This window comes from Mastomys coucha, unplaced genomic scaffold, assembly GCF_008632895.1.
Source record: "Mastomys coucha isolate ucsf_1 unplaced genomic scaffold, UCSF_Mcou_1 pScaffold15, whole genome shotgun sequence".
Classification (NCBI taxonomy): Eukaryota; Metazoa; Chordata; class Mammalia; order Rodentia; family Muridae; genus Mastomys; species Mastomys coucha.
Window position 1 is genome coordinate 140,904,145 of NW_022196897.1, and position 14,123 is coordinate 140,918,267.

The 14,123-nt window shown below is 43.9% G+C and overlaps 1 protein-coding gene across 8 annotated transcripts in view; it reads left to right on the plus strand.

Moving 5' to 3' along the window:
* The window catches only part of Asip (agouti signaling protein), a 116,973-nt gene that overhangs the window by 86,272 nt on the left and 16,578 nt on the right, over nucleotides 1-14,123 (plus strand). Inside the window, exon 3 of one of the 8 annotated variants that reach the window (XM_031372394.1) lies at nucleotides 1,798-1,980. The exons of 5 other annotated variants lie outside the window; for them this stretch is intronic. The gene's annotated coding sequence lies outside the window, so the exon portion shown is untranslated. Of the gene's footprint in view, nucleotides 1-1,797; nucleotides 1,981-5,851; nucleotides 6,296-14,123 lie in introns of those variants that run through there. 2 more of the 8 variants (XM_031372395.1, XM_031372397.1) reach the window with 2 other exon arrangements.

Genomic DNA, 14,123 nt, shown 5'->3' on the forward strand with positions numbered 1-14,123 from the left:
TCTGCCTCTGCCTCTGCCTCTGCCTCTGCCTCTGCCTCTGCCTCTGCCTCTGCCTCTGCAGTGCTAAGATTAAAGATATGCACCACCACTGCCTGGCTCTTCAATTGAAATATTTACCTGCTTCTTCTTGGACAAAAGATGAACTCCTTAAAAATAAGAACAAACTTTACTTTTTCTGTTTTCCATATGGATAAGTTCAAGGCTGTATACTTAATGTAACTAAGAGTATATTAATATTATTAATCATTTTAACAAGACCTTCTGTTTTGATTATGCTTAGTAGATACATTTGTCTTGAATATATACTACATTTTGTTTTAGCTTTTTCACTCAACAAACTTAACACCCACTAAACCAGGTACAAGGTAATCCTAGACATGTTAACAATTGACACAGTTATTGTGAAAAATTCCAGTGTTCCATTGATGATCAACCAAGTCCCAGACCACAGGTGGGAAAGATGATATTTTAATCTATGAGGAGCTTGATGTAGCAGTATATACTCTTAATCCCAGCCCTCGGAAGGCACAGGGAGGTAGATCTCTGTGAGTTCGAGACTAATCTGGTCTATATAGAGAATTCCAAACCAATCAGGACTATACAGTGAGATATTGTACAAATAAAAACAAAACATAAATAAAACAGACAGACAAACAAACAAAAAAACCCAACCTACAAACATGGAAAGGGGAAGAGCATAATATGTGCCAAGGTAGACAGAGGAAGTTCTAGATGCAAACATATCAAAGTGTCTCTAACAAGCCTAGCAAAAGAATGCTTGGCAAGTCCAGAATGATGTCGCCATGCTAGGGAGGTGGTCTTACTGGAGTTAAGAACCAAAGCATTAGAAGAAATCATGTTTTCCACTTGCTATGATTTTTAAATAATCTCAGAACTGCTGGAATCTATGAGAACAATCTCTGGTGTTGAAGACTAGGTGAAAATCAAACAAGAAACAAGCCTCCATGCAAAACGGCTGGGTGCTGGTGCCCACCTGGAATCCCAGCACTCAGAAGGAGGCGGGGCGGCGGCGGGGGGGGGGGGGGGGTGTGCTGCAGACCTGAATGGCTCCTGAGGAAGAGTCAGACATCAGGACACAGGAAGAAAAGCTTGGATCAGTGGACCGAGCTCTTTGGTCCAGAAGCTGCCCAGCCTGCAAGCTCAGATTTTTATTATACTGTTGAGCAGAAAGGTGGGATTATTATAGATGAACTGGAGCCAGCTTAACTAATCTTAGTAGGAACAATCTCTGAAGGGAAGAGCAAGCAGGTTTCAGACTATTAACAAGGGGTTGGGGGCGCTAGGGTGACCATTTTCTGCACTCACTAATAACATTCACACTTGGACCAGGAAGCTTCGAAGGGCTTGCCCATTTCCTTGAGCTCAACCCCTGGGAGAGCTTTGCTTTTTTCTCCTGGGTCTGGGGCATTAGGGTACTTAGCATGGGTGTGCCTATGCCAACAGTAAACACTCATTCAGGACTTGACACACTTGGGGCATCCTCCACTTCCCACAGTGGAAACAGGAAGATCATGAGTTTGAGGTCAAGCTGGTACATATAATAAAACCTTGTCCAAAAACTTAAAAAAGGGAAACAAAACAAAACAAAAAACCTCATGAATAAAAGGCTTTATTTGGGAATTAAAAACAAAGAATAATTTCATAATCCTAAACATAAACACACAGACTTCTGATATGCCAAGGCCTAAGTGCAAAGTAAAAGAAGGGTAAGGCTTGACTGAGGAAAGAGAAAAGCTACCAAGGGTGTTTTGATGTGAACGGCCTCAACATCTGCAGCCCTTTCAGCAGAGCCGGAAGTTTTGAAGTTGGCAGCAGTACTAGGAAAACCTGGATTTAAAGCCATAGCAGTACCGAACTTGCCACACAATTTCTGGAGCAGGTGTTTGACTCCAGTGACTTTAGACCCGTCTCCTCGGTGCTACCTGTCACCTGGCTGGGGGTTCCTTTTGCTCTGACCAGGTAAGTAAGCAGCTCTGTGAGTGCTGGCCTTGGGGCTCCAACTGTTTCCACTACCACCAATAGGCAGGTAGGAGCTGCGGCAGCGCCACACCCCCTTAGAGCAGACTTCTATTATTAGATCCCTTAAGCTTACCAACGTCATAACTCTTGCATAGGTCTAAGAGGTCAACAGTCTTTAGCTCTTAACATTAGTATTACAGCTGTTGGCCTGCGAGCCGATGGCCCTGAAGATGTGGAAGCTTCTAGAGGCTTACAGTTTTTCTTCTCTGGTTCCTTACACCCTTTCATCCCTCAGCCTCTCTTCTTCCGCTGTCCTTCCTTCCCCTGCTGTTCCTGAACTGTTCAGGGGCCTGACTGCTCTGCCACTGACTACTCGGGGGTAGTCAGTAGGCCACTGCCTCTTTTACCCCTACACTTGTCTCTGCTGCTTCTTCTTTCTTTGTATAACAGAAGAAGAAAAGAACACTGGAGGGGACGGTTTTTATTTGGAACTTATGGTGCACTAGGAGGCAAGGCAGCTCAGGAAAGCGTCTCCCAGCCGCTCACCACGTGAGCAGGGACCTTTCACTTCCATAGCCACAGAAGAGGCATTTGGACCAATCACAGCCTTGCCTCTTCAGCAAGCGTCGCAGTCGTGGAGGTTTGTACATGCACCATATATTTTTCTCTCCGAGGTGACAGACGACCTGAGGAAGCAACCTAAGGAAGGAAGGGTTTGTTTTGGCTTACGCTTTGAGAGTACAGTCCATCACCAGAGAGCTGGAGGCAGCTGGTCACATGGCCTCTGAAGTCAGGAAGCAGAGGGATGAATGTGGCTGCTCGCTCAGCTGGCTCTCTCCTCGTTATGAAGTCCCAGACCCCAGCCCAGTGGTTTGTTTCCATGTGGTTATAAATCAAACTTTCAACACAGTTGAACCATCCCAGCCTTGCCTCTTTAGCATCGGTTTCGGGAGTGTCTCTGCTAGGCATCCTGGGAAAGTGCGCTCCCTCTGGCAGAGGAAGACATTATTGTGGGGTCACCTAGATTTCTCCCAGGCTTGTGATATCAAAAGCTCCAACAGCCCTGGTTGAAGCCATGTCTTCGGGATCTGAGGCAATCGGCTTGCATCACCACATAGTCTTCTCAGCGCGCGTTCTCAAGGGTCGTTCAAAATGGTGCTGCCTTAGGGTAGCCGTTTAATTGTCATTCCTATTGCAGCAGAGGAAAAATCTGACAGCTGCCAATTAGGAAGTCATGTCCCACCCCACACATCTTTGCTTATTTGTAGGAAAAGAACCATCAGACGAAGTGCTTACAGTAGTAACACAGGTAGTGATTTAAAAAAAACAAAAAACAAAGACAAAAAAACAGATTTTAAAGTGCCTAACAATAGCCCAGTCCCCCAAGGAGAGGTGGGTTGCTCTTATCTCTGTCATCAGGACTCAAGTCCAGTGTTACAGGAATAACTCCAATTTGTATTATACATCTTTGTAATTCTTCTTTTTAAATCGGATTTATTCCTTTTATTTTTATGTGTTTGGCCTATTTTATGTTTTAGGTGTGTTTGGCCTTCATGTATGCCTTTGTGCACCATGAGTTTGCTTTGTACTTGAGGTGAGAAGAGACTATCAGATCCGATGGAACTAGAGTTTAGATGGCTGTGAACCACCATATAGGTGCTGGGAATTGAATAATCCATGGCTCCCGGAAAGAGCAATCAATGCTCTTAACTGCTGAGCCAGTTCTCCAGCCCTAATCTCCACAATTCTTACAGGTTTTATCACTTCACTGTAGAAATTCCTAAACCTTACTCTGCCCCACATTCCCTTTAGGTACTCGCTTTAGCCGTAGAATCTATAATCCAGTAGATGTGAAGCAGAGCCTATATAACAATATATTCTACAAGTGTCTGACTCTACAACCCGCGCTGGAGCAAACAGAGCAAAGAGAACCTCTGTATTCAGTGTTTGAGGGTGTAGCAGCCTATATATATTGATCTGAAGTATCTTGAATTTGACACCATAAAGTCATTAAGCAAGCTTCGGATACATGAATGATGATAATTGCTGGGCTTGGTAAGGTGGGGCAGGATTGTAAACTCATGATCTGCCTGGGATATGAGTGAGTTCAAGGCCATCCTGGACAACTAAATTCGACTTTGTCTTAAAATGAAAGGTGAAGAGAGGGCTGGGGGTGTAGTAGAGCTTTTGTCTAGTATGTTTGAGAGCTCAAATGCAATCTGAAATACCAGGGAGCAAGATGTTGATAAAGTCTTGGGAATATCAGGGCTAGAGAGATGCTTCAAAGTTGGAGTGCTCTCCCTGGGGACCAGGGTTTGGTTCCCAGCACCCAGGTCAGGTGGTACACAACCATTTGCTTCTCCAGATCCAGTGGGTCCAAAATTCTGTCCTGATCTCCTCTGTCCCTTCCACTCATCAGCACATATGGACACACACACTGACATGCAATTAAAGACAAAATCCTTTTTTAAAAAGCTTTGGGAACATCATGTTTCAGCAGAATGTACTCTGAGCTTGTCCAAGCGTAACTATAGATTCCATATCAGATTTACGTTAGGTTTTGGGTACACTGGATAACGAATACTTAGAATATAGAAAATAATTCACCTTTATACCTCTGCCCTCCCTACTTAACATAATGGCTGCCATACAGTAGTATTTATGTAAATGGGTGACCCAGATTTTATACTGCTCACAACACTTGTAAGACATATTGTGATAATTAGGTTTGCTTTATTGTCCCCAAAGATGGCTTGAGGCTAGGACTGCCCTCTGTTTCTTAACTTCTGATGCCTTTACTCTTGCAAAACCAAAATTTATGATTCTGTTGCTGCTCTGGTTAAAATTCTTCACTATACTTCTTGGCTTTTTCCAGCACATAATTGACATTTGATATAAAATTGCTAAGTAGACTCATCATGTTTGTTTTAAAAATAATAAAACTTTCTTCTTCACTATCAAGATCAAAAAAGACTTTGTCACAAGACAATTAGGATACTAGAGACTTCTGTCATGGTGGTGCCATTTGGGGCAAGGCACTAGCCAATTACAATGTAATCTAAGCTGCCTTTACTATTACCCTACCTTCTCTATAAAACCCTTTGTGTTTACAAGGTTGGCCCATGCCCTAGCTTCCCTGTGCCCCTGCCCAGAGCCTGCCCTGAGTCTGCCCTTGCTCTTGCCCTGAGCTTGCCCTGCATCCCTGCCCTGAGCCTGCCCTGAGTCCCTGCCCTGAGCCTGTCCTGAGCCTGCCCTGAGCCTGCCCTGAGTCCCTGCCCTGAGCCTGCCCTGAGCCTGCCCTGAGCCTGCCCTGATCCCCTGCCGAGTCCTTGCCCTGCCCCTGCCCTGGGCTCTATGCTTCCATCCTTTCCTTTGTCTCACTGCCACTACCAATCAATACAAATCTCACTCTTTCAAATCTACAGAATCTCTTTAAAACTCAGAATTTATTCATACTCTAAAGTCTCTAGCATTTAACTAAGTTACTTAATTACTAACTCTCCTACAGCCTTTCCAAGCTGTCTTTCAGCCTCGGCTTCCAAACCTTTGGTACTGAGGGTACAGAACCTTGATGCACAACCCAACCTGTCTTAAGGCAATTTCAATCATAAAATCTTTTTCTTTTTCTTTCTTTCTTTCTTTCTTTCTTTCTTTATTTATTTATTTATTTTTGAGACAGTGTTTCTCTGTGTAGCCCTGGTTGTCCTGAAACTCACTGTGTAGACCAGGCTAGCCTCAAACTCAGAAATCTTTCTGCCTCTGTCCCCTGATTGCCGGGATTAAAGGTATGTGTTACCATGCCTGGCTAAAATCCTTCTTTATATTGTAAACTATTTCCTTGATGATGTACTCAGTAAGTAATGATTAACACAGACTTTGTGCTGCGCCAAGCCCTGGGCTAAGCATTAGACATGTGATAAATAAGACATTCTCCTACCAGAGCTGATGGTAAAAACTTGGAAGCCTGGCATTTCAACTATTGTCAGGAATGAAGGGAACAGAAACTTTCACACATTCCTATGGGATTATAAATCAATACAAACACTTTAGCAGAGCAATTTGGAAATAACTAATAAAGTTTAAAACACACTTATCTTCCCCTTCTAACAGTGCTCCAAAGGAATGAAATAAACATCCAGGGCATGAATTTAAGAGAAATAATAACAGAATAAACTCAAAGAAAGAAAAAAAAGTAATACAAAAGAGGTAAATTAAGAAAAAGGAAGACAGCATCCCATAGAGGAGGTTGACAAAGTCCCAAACTGATGTTTGAAAATGCCTCTAATACAATGGCTAGAGATGTAATGTAAATCAGGTGAGTGTTTGCCTACTGTGCACCAGGCCCTGAGTTCTCTCCCCAACACTACGTGAACCAGCCATGGGGACTATCCTAGTTCGCTTTCTTGCTACTTTGATAAACACTGTGACTTAAAAGAAACTTGGAGGAGGAAAGAATTTCTTTCAACTTACAACTCTCAAGTTGTCAAGGAGTCAAGGGAAGTTGGGGTGGGAGGAGTTCAAGCAGACACTAAGACAGAAACTACGGAGGAATGCCTGCTTGGTGATTGCTTCCTCTGTCTCTTATCCACAGAAATGGTATCAGCCACAGTGGGTGGGGCCCTTCCACATCAGTCAAACGGGTGCCCCATAGACAAGTCCACGCAGGACAAGCTAGTCAAGAAGAGTTTTCAGGAGAGGTGTCCTCTTCCTAGGTGACTCTGGGTTGTGTCAAGTTGAGAGAAAGCTAACCAAGAGATTGGTGAAAGGCTATAATTCTAGCACAAAAGAGATGAAAGCCAGAGGACCAGAAAATTCCAGAGCATTTGAGGCCAGTCTGGGATACTTGCGATGCTATGGGGGGAGAGAGACAAAAATAAAATAAACACTATTATAAATTATTAGAGACAATCTCACTGCTTCTCCTCATGAATACCAAGCGACAAGATAGAATACAAAAGAAGAAAGCACACATTGCAGTCCGGAGTGAGAGATCACATCTGTAATCCTAGCACAGGCCAGCCAGAGCTTTACAAGTGAGCTGTCCAACAGCTTGGGTCACAGAGTGAAATCCTGTTTCACAAAACGAAAAGTCAAACAAACAGGAGACTCTCACTCGGGGGGCCCTGCCTCAGACTGTTAGACATCCTACGATAGATAATGAAGAGTTTAAATAAGACCGGTGCAGACGATCTTAAGCCAACAAAGGTGGAAACAGTGAGAAGTAGATAGAAGAAATGAAAAGCCTTAATTGTATTATGACAATAAAATAAATTGAGCAATAGGCTACATTGTAAACAATGCACTCTGATCGCCTAGAGGGATAAGTTCTACTAAAGTTTCAGCAAAGAGAAAATCAATGTGTGTGTGTGTGTGTGTGTGTGTGTGTGTGTGTGTGTGTGTACAATATAGTCGTATACAATGTTTCCAGAAAAATGTAAAGAAAAGACAGGGGGAGTCCTGGCTTAGCAATTAAGGAAGCATGCTGTTCTTGCAGAGGACCTGAGTTCAGTTCCCAGCATCCATGATTGGCACTTACAACCTCCTATAACTCCAACTCTAGGGGGACCAGATGTTTCTGGCCTCGAAGGTAATCTGCAGTCATGTACCCATGCCCACACGCAGACTCAGAATTGAATTTGTAAAAACTCTTTAAAGGAGAGACAAGCTGGGCAGTGGTGGCACATGCCTTTAATCCCAGCATTGGGAAGGCAGAGGCAGATGGCTCTCTGTGAGTTCAAGGCCAGCCTGGTCTACAGAGTGAGTTCCTGGACAGCCAGGGCTATACAGAGAAACCCTGTCTCGAATAAATAAATAAATAAATAAATAAATAAATAAATAAACGAGAGACAAATCTAGGAAATTAGCTCAGTGGTAAAGCATGTTTCTTGCATGTAACAAAGCCCTAGGTTTAATCCCTCTCATGGAGTGAGAGGGGCATTTAGCACATTTACAAAGGCAGTAAAATAAAGAAAAGCACATGTTATTTTTACTCATGAATAAATGAAATTATTTTAAATAGTAGACAACTGGATCTAGCAATCTATAAGAGACTTAAAATGACCTCTTGAATTTGTAATAGAAATGCAACATATATTTAATAAAGGAATTGATTTAATTCACCACATTAACAGATTGAAAAAGAAAAAAATCATATGATTCTACCAACTGACAAAGAAAAAGAGAAAGTCCATTGTGATTTATTTTCACATTTATTTGTCTCTCCCCATATGTGTATGTGTGTGTGTATGTGTGTGTGTGTGTGTGCATGCACGCGTGCATGAGCGCTCAAGAGAGTGTGTCATAACTTGGATGCACAATCTGTGGAAGTCATTTCTCTCTTATCATGTGGATTCTAGGAATCAAACTCCAGTTGTCAGGCTTAGTAGCAAGTGTCCTTTGCCACTGAGCCTCCCTCTCTGGTCCTTGTTCCTGATTTTTAAAAAACTATTATTATTATTATTTATTTATATTACATGTGTGTATATCTGTACATTGCATGTGCCTAAGGCTAGAGGTATGCCCTGGAGCTGGAGTTACAAGCAGCTATAAGCTGCCTGATGTGGATGCTAGGAATTGAACTCCAGTCCTCTGCAGGAACAACACATGTTCTTAACCACTGAGCCATCTCTATAGGCCCCATGATTTTTTTAAAGGCAATAGAAAAAAATTATTTTTAATCAAATAAAGGACATGGTCATATAAAAAGAGAAGTGAGTGGTGGCATATACCTTTAATCAAAGCACTTGGCAGGAAGAGCAGAAGTTCAAAATCATCCTCAGGGGCAAAGGGAATTTGAGGACAGCCTAGGACAGTCTTGGAAAAGGGGTAGGGGTGATGAGTGAACAATTGTACGAGCAAGAAGACCCTAGTTCAGATCCCCAGCACCTGTGAAACTGGATGTGCTGGTGCACATCTGTTACCCTGGCACTTTGGAAGCAGAAACAAGAGGATGCCTGGGATTTACCGGCCAGTCAGATCTAGCTAAACTGGCAAGATTCCCCATTCAGTGTCTCAAAGATCCAAGGTGAAGAGAGAGGGGGTGGGGGAGAGAGAGGGCTCTGAGCACACGATGTGAGTGTCTGGCCTGCACACACATGTGCACACACATGCACCTGCATACATGTGCACATGCTCGACACACATACGCACCATTTTTAAAGAGATCTGTTCACATAAAAATATAGTGTAGAGATAGATAGCATTTTCCTCATACCACAATGTTGGAAGCACTCTCTTTGCTGAAATTCACACAAACACTTAATTGATCTAACAGCATCCTGGAGAGCCCCGCCCTCCCAGTGAGACAGTAACAAGAAATAAAGTTGTGAGGACAGTGGGCCAGAGAGATGGCTCCCCAGCTAAGAGCACTTGCTGCTCTTGCAAAGGACCAGCTTCAGTTCCCAGCATCCACATGACAGCTCCCAACAATTCTTTTTTGTTTGTTTGTTTGTTTGTTTGTTTTTCTGAGACAGGGTTTTTCTGTGTAGCCCTAGCTGTCCTGGAACTCACTCTGTAGACCAGGCTGGCCTCGAACTCAGAAATCTGCCTGCCTCTGCCTCCCAAGTGCTGGGATTAAAGGTGTGTGCCACCACTGCCAGGCAACAATTCTTACCTCTAGTTCTAGGGAATCTGATGCCCTCTTCTGACCTCCTCAGGCACGAGGCACACACGCTGTAAACAGACACATATGCAGGTGAAACACTCATATACCTAAAATAAAAATAAATTAGAAAAATCTTTTTAAAAAGAAAAGAAAAAATCCTCATGTCATGCTAGGGAGATAGCTTGGTGGGGGAAGTGCTCTCACATTAAACATGGGCATCCAGGTGAAAAATGAAAAACCCAAACCCCAAAGTACATGAAGTCGCCCTCTTAACTTCATGAATGTACATGCATGTACACAGGTACATGGGGGAGGGGCAGGGGAGATTCTCATGCCCTTTTTTGCCCTCTTAACTTCATGAATCTACATGCATGTGCACAGATACATGGGGGAGAGGCAGGGGAGATTCTCATGTCCTTTTTTTTTTTTTTTTTTTTTTTTTTTTTTTTTTTTTCTGAGTCAGGGTTTCTCTGTGTAGCCCTGGCTGTCCTGGAACTCACTCTGTAGACCAGGCTGGCCTTGAACTCAGAAATCCGCCTGCCTCTGCCTCCCAAGTGCTGGGATTAAAGGAGTGCGCCACCACCGCCCGGCTCCCATGTCTTTTTTTAAAACTCCATTTTTAAGTTTATGTGAATTTTTTATTCTAACCTCAAACTTTCAAAAAAAGATGTTTTTAGTCTACATCTAGCCTGTGCTAATAATGCCTGTGATCCCAGCACGTAGGAGATAAAAGCAGGAGGATCCAGAGTGAAAGCCACCCTTGGTCCAGCCTGAGCTACATAAGACACGGTCTCAAAAAACAAACAAACAAACAAACAAACAAAAAGATTCACATCATCCAGAGGGTCATAAATTGTGACCTTATAAATTTTAGCTGGTTCAAGGAAAAAGCCAGAGGAGCAAGGAAAGCCGCAGTCTAATCCTTCGGAGTCAGCATGAGAGCCGTTCCTTCCGGTGGTGAAAATTTGAGAAATTTGAAAATTATGAGACCAGTATTTGTAATCCCCTAAGAGAGTCTACCAATCGAACAGGCCAGGCCTCAACCATCTGCCTATCCAGTTGGCTTAGTTTCTCCACCAACTGTTCCTTAGCCCACCCAGAATCTCCCAGGGAAGCTCAATTAAACCGTGCCTTGATGGGATTTGTTTTTCCAGGTCAAGTTACTAAGCCTAGGTTTCTCTGTGTCTCCTGGGGTTAGTTCTGAATTAAGTCCTCATTAACTCTGCCTATGGAGTAACCTCAGTGCATCCCCTTCTCTTCCATCCTCTTCCTAACCTCCATGTCAACACCAATTTCAGTTCCTAAGACTCGGGAGAAATATGGGGAGCACAGACCACAAAACTTGTGGCCTCTGGGATGAGTCTGAACCCACTGGGTTTACTGGGCTGAAAGCGAAGGGGTATGATGGGGAAGGCAGCTACCAGGGATTTCTGGGGTCTTTAAAATGTCTTGCAGAGGCTCCTTGCCTCTGCCACCAAGGACAGGGAAGACATTCTGGCCTGGCATCCCTTAGGGAAGCTGATTTGAGCAGAGTCACTTGTACTGTAAGTAGGAGGAACCTATTGCCTTTATTCCGTTGGCTTCGGGAATTCTATCTCCTTCTCCTTCTCCTTCTCCTTCTGTATAGTTCCCTTTCAGGTAACCTGGGCTATGGGAGATCTGGCTATAAAACAAACACCGGTCCTAACTTGAGCTGCATTGTAGTGTATGCTCTCCTCTTCTGCTTGCTGCTTTTCGCCTCTTTTCAACATGGATCTACGAGCATCTTGCGCTTGAAACAGAGTGAAATATTGAATAATGGTTGTAGAATGACCAGTTGTTTTTCTTGTTCTTACATTTTAAGTAGCAAAGGACGGGTGGTTAGCTGGTCTTTACTCTTTGGTGGGATGCACAGGAGTTCAGTTGGCAACTTTGCTTCCAGACGAGGAAGCACATGTTTCTTGGAAAGTTAAATGAGTCTACTTGATTCACAGAGGGAGGTCAGAGCTGTTAAGAAATCAGCACTAAGGATGCAAGCAACGTTTTGCTGACTAGCCAAGTATGCTGCCCAGTTCTCTTTACCCTGCTTTTTTCCATTCTTTAGCAGTAAAACCATAAAAAGCATAGTATTCTAAGAAGTACTGCTTAGTGTCAACTTTGACCCAGAGTTACATTGGAATGCTGCTTTAGATTTTCTTCAGAGAGTTGCTTATAGGATCTGAGTTCAACCCATTCATACAGAGCAAAATTTAGCACTTTGGAATCCGTCTGTCTGAGTAAATTAGTTCACTTTGTATTCATTACCATCAAAGCCAATTAGCCAAATCAACCTGCCTTTTCCTTTATATATGCTGAATTTTTTAGATACCCAGTTAGAATAAATGTCCATTAGATGGAAGCTGGAGTGATCTCTGCAACTGTGAACGAGTCTGCTACGTCTCAATGACATTGGACGTTTGTTCCGCTATTTGCTTTGGAGAGGCGTAGGCGGCCGAGTGGAGGACACATCAATGTCACTTTTGGTTTTCTTTGTTTGAGGGAGACCTTATGGACCGAGAGCATCTCAGCCCAGTCTAGAAAGCTCGTTCCCGGTGCTCTGGCGGCTTTCATGCTTGCCCCAGAGGTCTCATGACTGAAGGTTTGCTCAGCTGACTTTCTTTGGTACAGACTTGATTCTTTCCAGCAGGAAATTGCATCTGACATGAAAGCCCCCTCCCTCCTTCTGCTGTAAAGTTGGGGGAGAGCTGCTGAGATGACCACTGACTTTGGACACACTGAGGGATTTCAGAACACCCTCCGAGTGGCAGGAATTGAGAGAGGCTGTGCCATAGCTCTGATGATAGAGTACCTGCCTAACCTGTGTGAAACCCTGGGTTTGATCCCCAGCATAACATAAAACTGGACATGGCACCAGACATGGTGGCCAACCCTTTTAATCTCTGTGAGTTTGAAGCCAGCTTGTGTGCTCACTCAATAATCAACAGAAGAGCTGAGTGACAGGTGTCAGTGAGGGGCCCTCCCTGTACCAAGCAAGCTAACAGTTCTGAAACAGACTTCAGCTGGGTGTCCTTTAACTCCGTTGTGATACTCCTAGAGACAGTGCCAGATCCCACAATTAAGGGCCTGTCCAGATGGCAGTCCTAAGCCTCAGGTTGTTTTGCCCAGTGTTTAACCATCCATCGAAGAGCTGGGATTTTTCAAAACCCCTCCTCAGAACTCAGGAGTATTGCTAAGGTACTGCAGTTTACTATAAAGGATGTCACACAGGATAGTGATGGGCAGCAGATGAGGAGTTGCATGGGGGAAGACTTAGGGGGAAAGACACACAGCTACCAACCCTCTCCAGGTGTGCCACCTTCCAGGAACCTCTGTGTGTTCAGCTGTCCAGCTGTTCTCTGCACCTTGTTCTTTAGGGCATCTGTTACATTGGTATGATTGATTAATGAATTGGCCAACTTCTCCTTTAGCTGCTGCCCCCTGGAGGTTGAAGGGCATAGAGTCAAAAGATACAACACATGACCTCTGTCTTGGTCCCTCCCTAACCAGCCAGCACTCTGCTTACAAAAAGGATGCTTCTTTCTGCAGTTTCAGAGACCTAAGAGTTGTATGTAGGAAGCCAAATATATGTTTTAAAACATAACTGTTAGGTTTTGAGAAGGGAGAGGAGCCAGGACTCAAGAGAGAGGGGCTGAATCAAATTGCCTTAATGCTGAAAATAAGACTCGTCAGTACTGCCAATGCAAGGGGCTATTCTTCTTGTGTGCGTACGTGTAGTGTTTGTTTGTTGAGGCAGGGTGCCCCTGAGTAGCCTTGGCTAGCCTGGAACTCACTATATAGACCAGTATGGCCTTCCACTCACAGAGTTCCTTTGCCTCCACCTCCTAGTGTAAAAGTGTCAACCGTCACCTGACAAGGCATCTTCCCTTAAAGGTTTCTGAGGGAAAGTGAGATCTTGTACTTGAGGGAAACAGGCTGAGTTACTGCGTGACTGTGCCATGGAACAGAAGATGGGAAGGGGACCTTATGTGACTGTGCCATGGGACAGAAGATGGGAAGGGGGCCTTATGTGACTGTGCCATGGAACAGAAGATGGGAAGGGGACCTTATGTAACTGTGCCATGGGACAGAAGACACAGATATTTTCATTATGATTCATAACAACAGAAAAATTACAGTCATAAAAGAAACGATGAAATAATTTTATGGTTGGGGATCACCACAACATGAAGAACTGTATAAAGGGTTGCAGCATTAGGAAAGTTGAGCACCACTGCCTTAGAGGAAACACCAATTGTAAGGAGATTCATGCTAACATAATGGAATATTTGCTAAAGGCAGGCAGGGGGGTTAGGAACTCGGGTATCAGACAGTGGAAGGATGCTAAATTGACTTAGCGGGACTCTTACTAAACCTGGGCTAGACAAGACCAGAGGTCAAGATCCAAGCCCTGCTAAGAACAGGCGCAGAGGGACCTAGCTGAAATTTGGTCAGGAAGAAAGTCTGTGTCAGTATCCACAGCCTTGTGTCTCCCACTCTGCTGCCTGTCTCAGCTGAGAGAGAG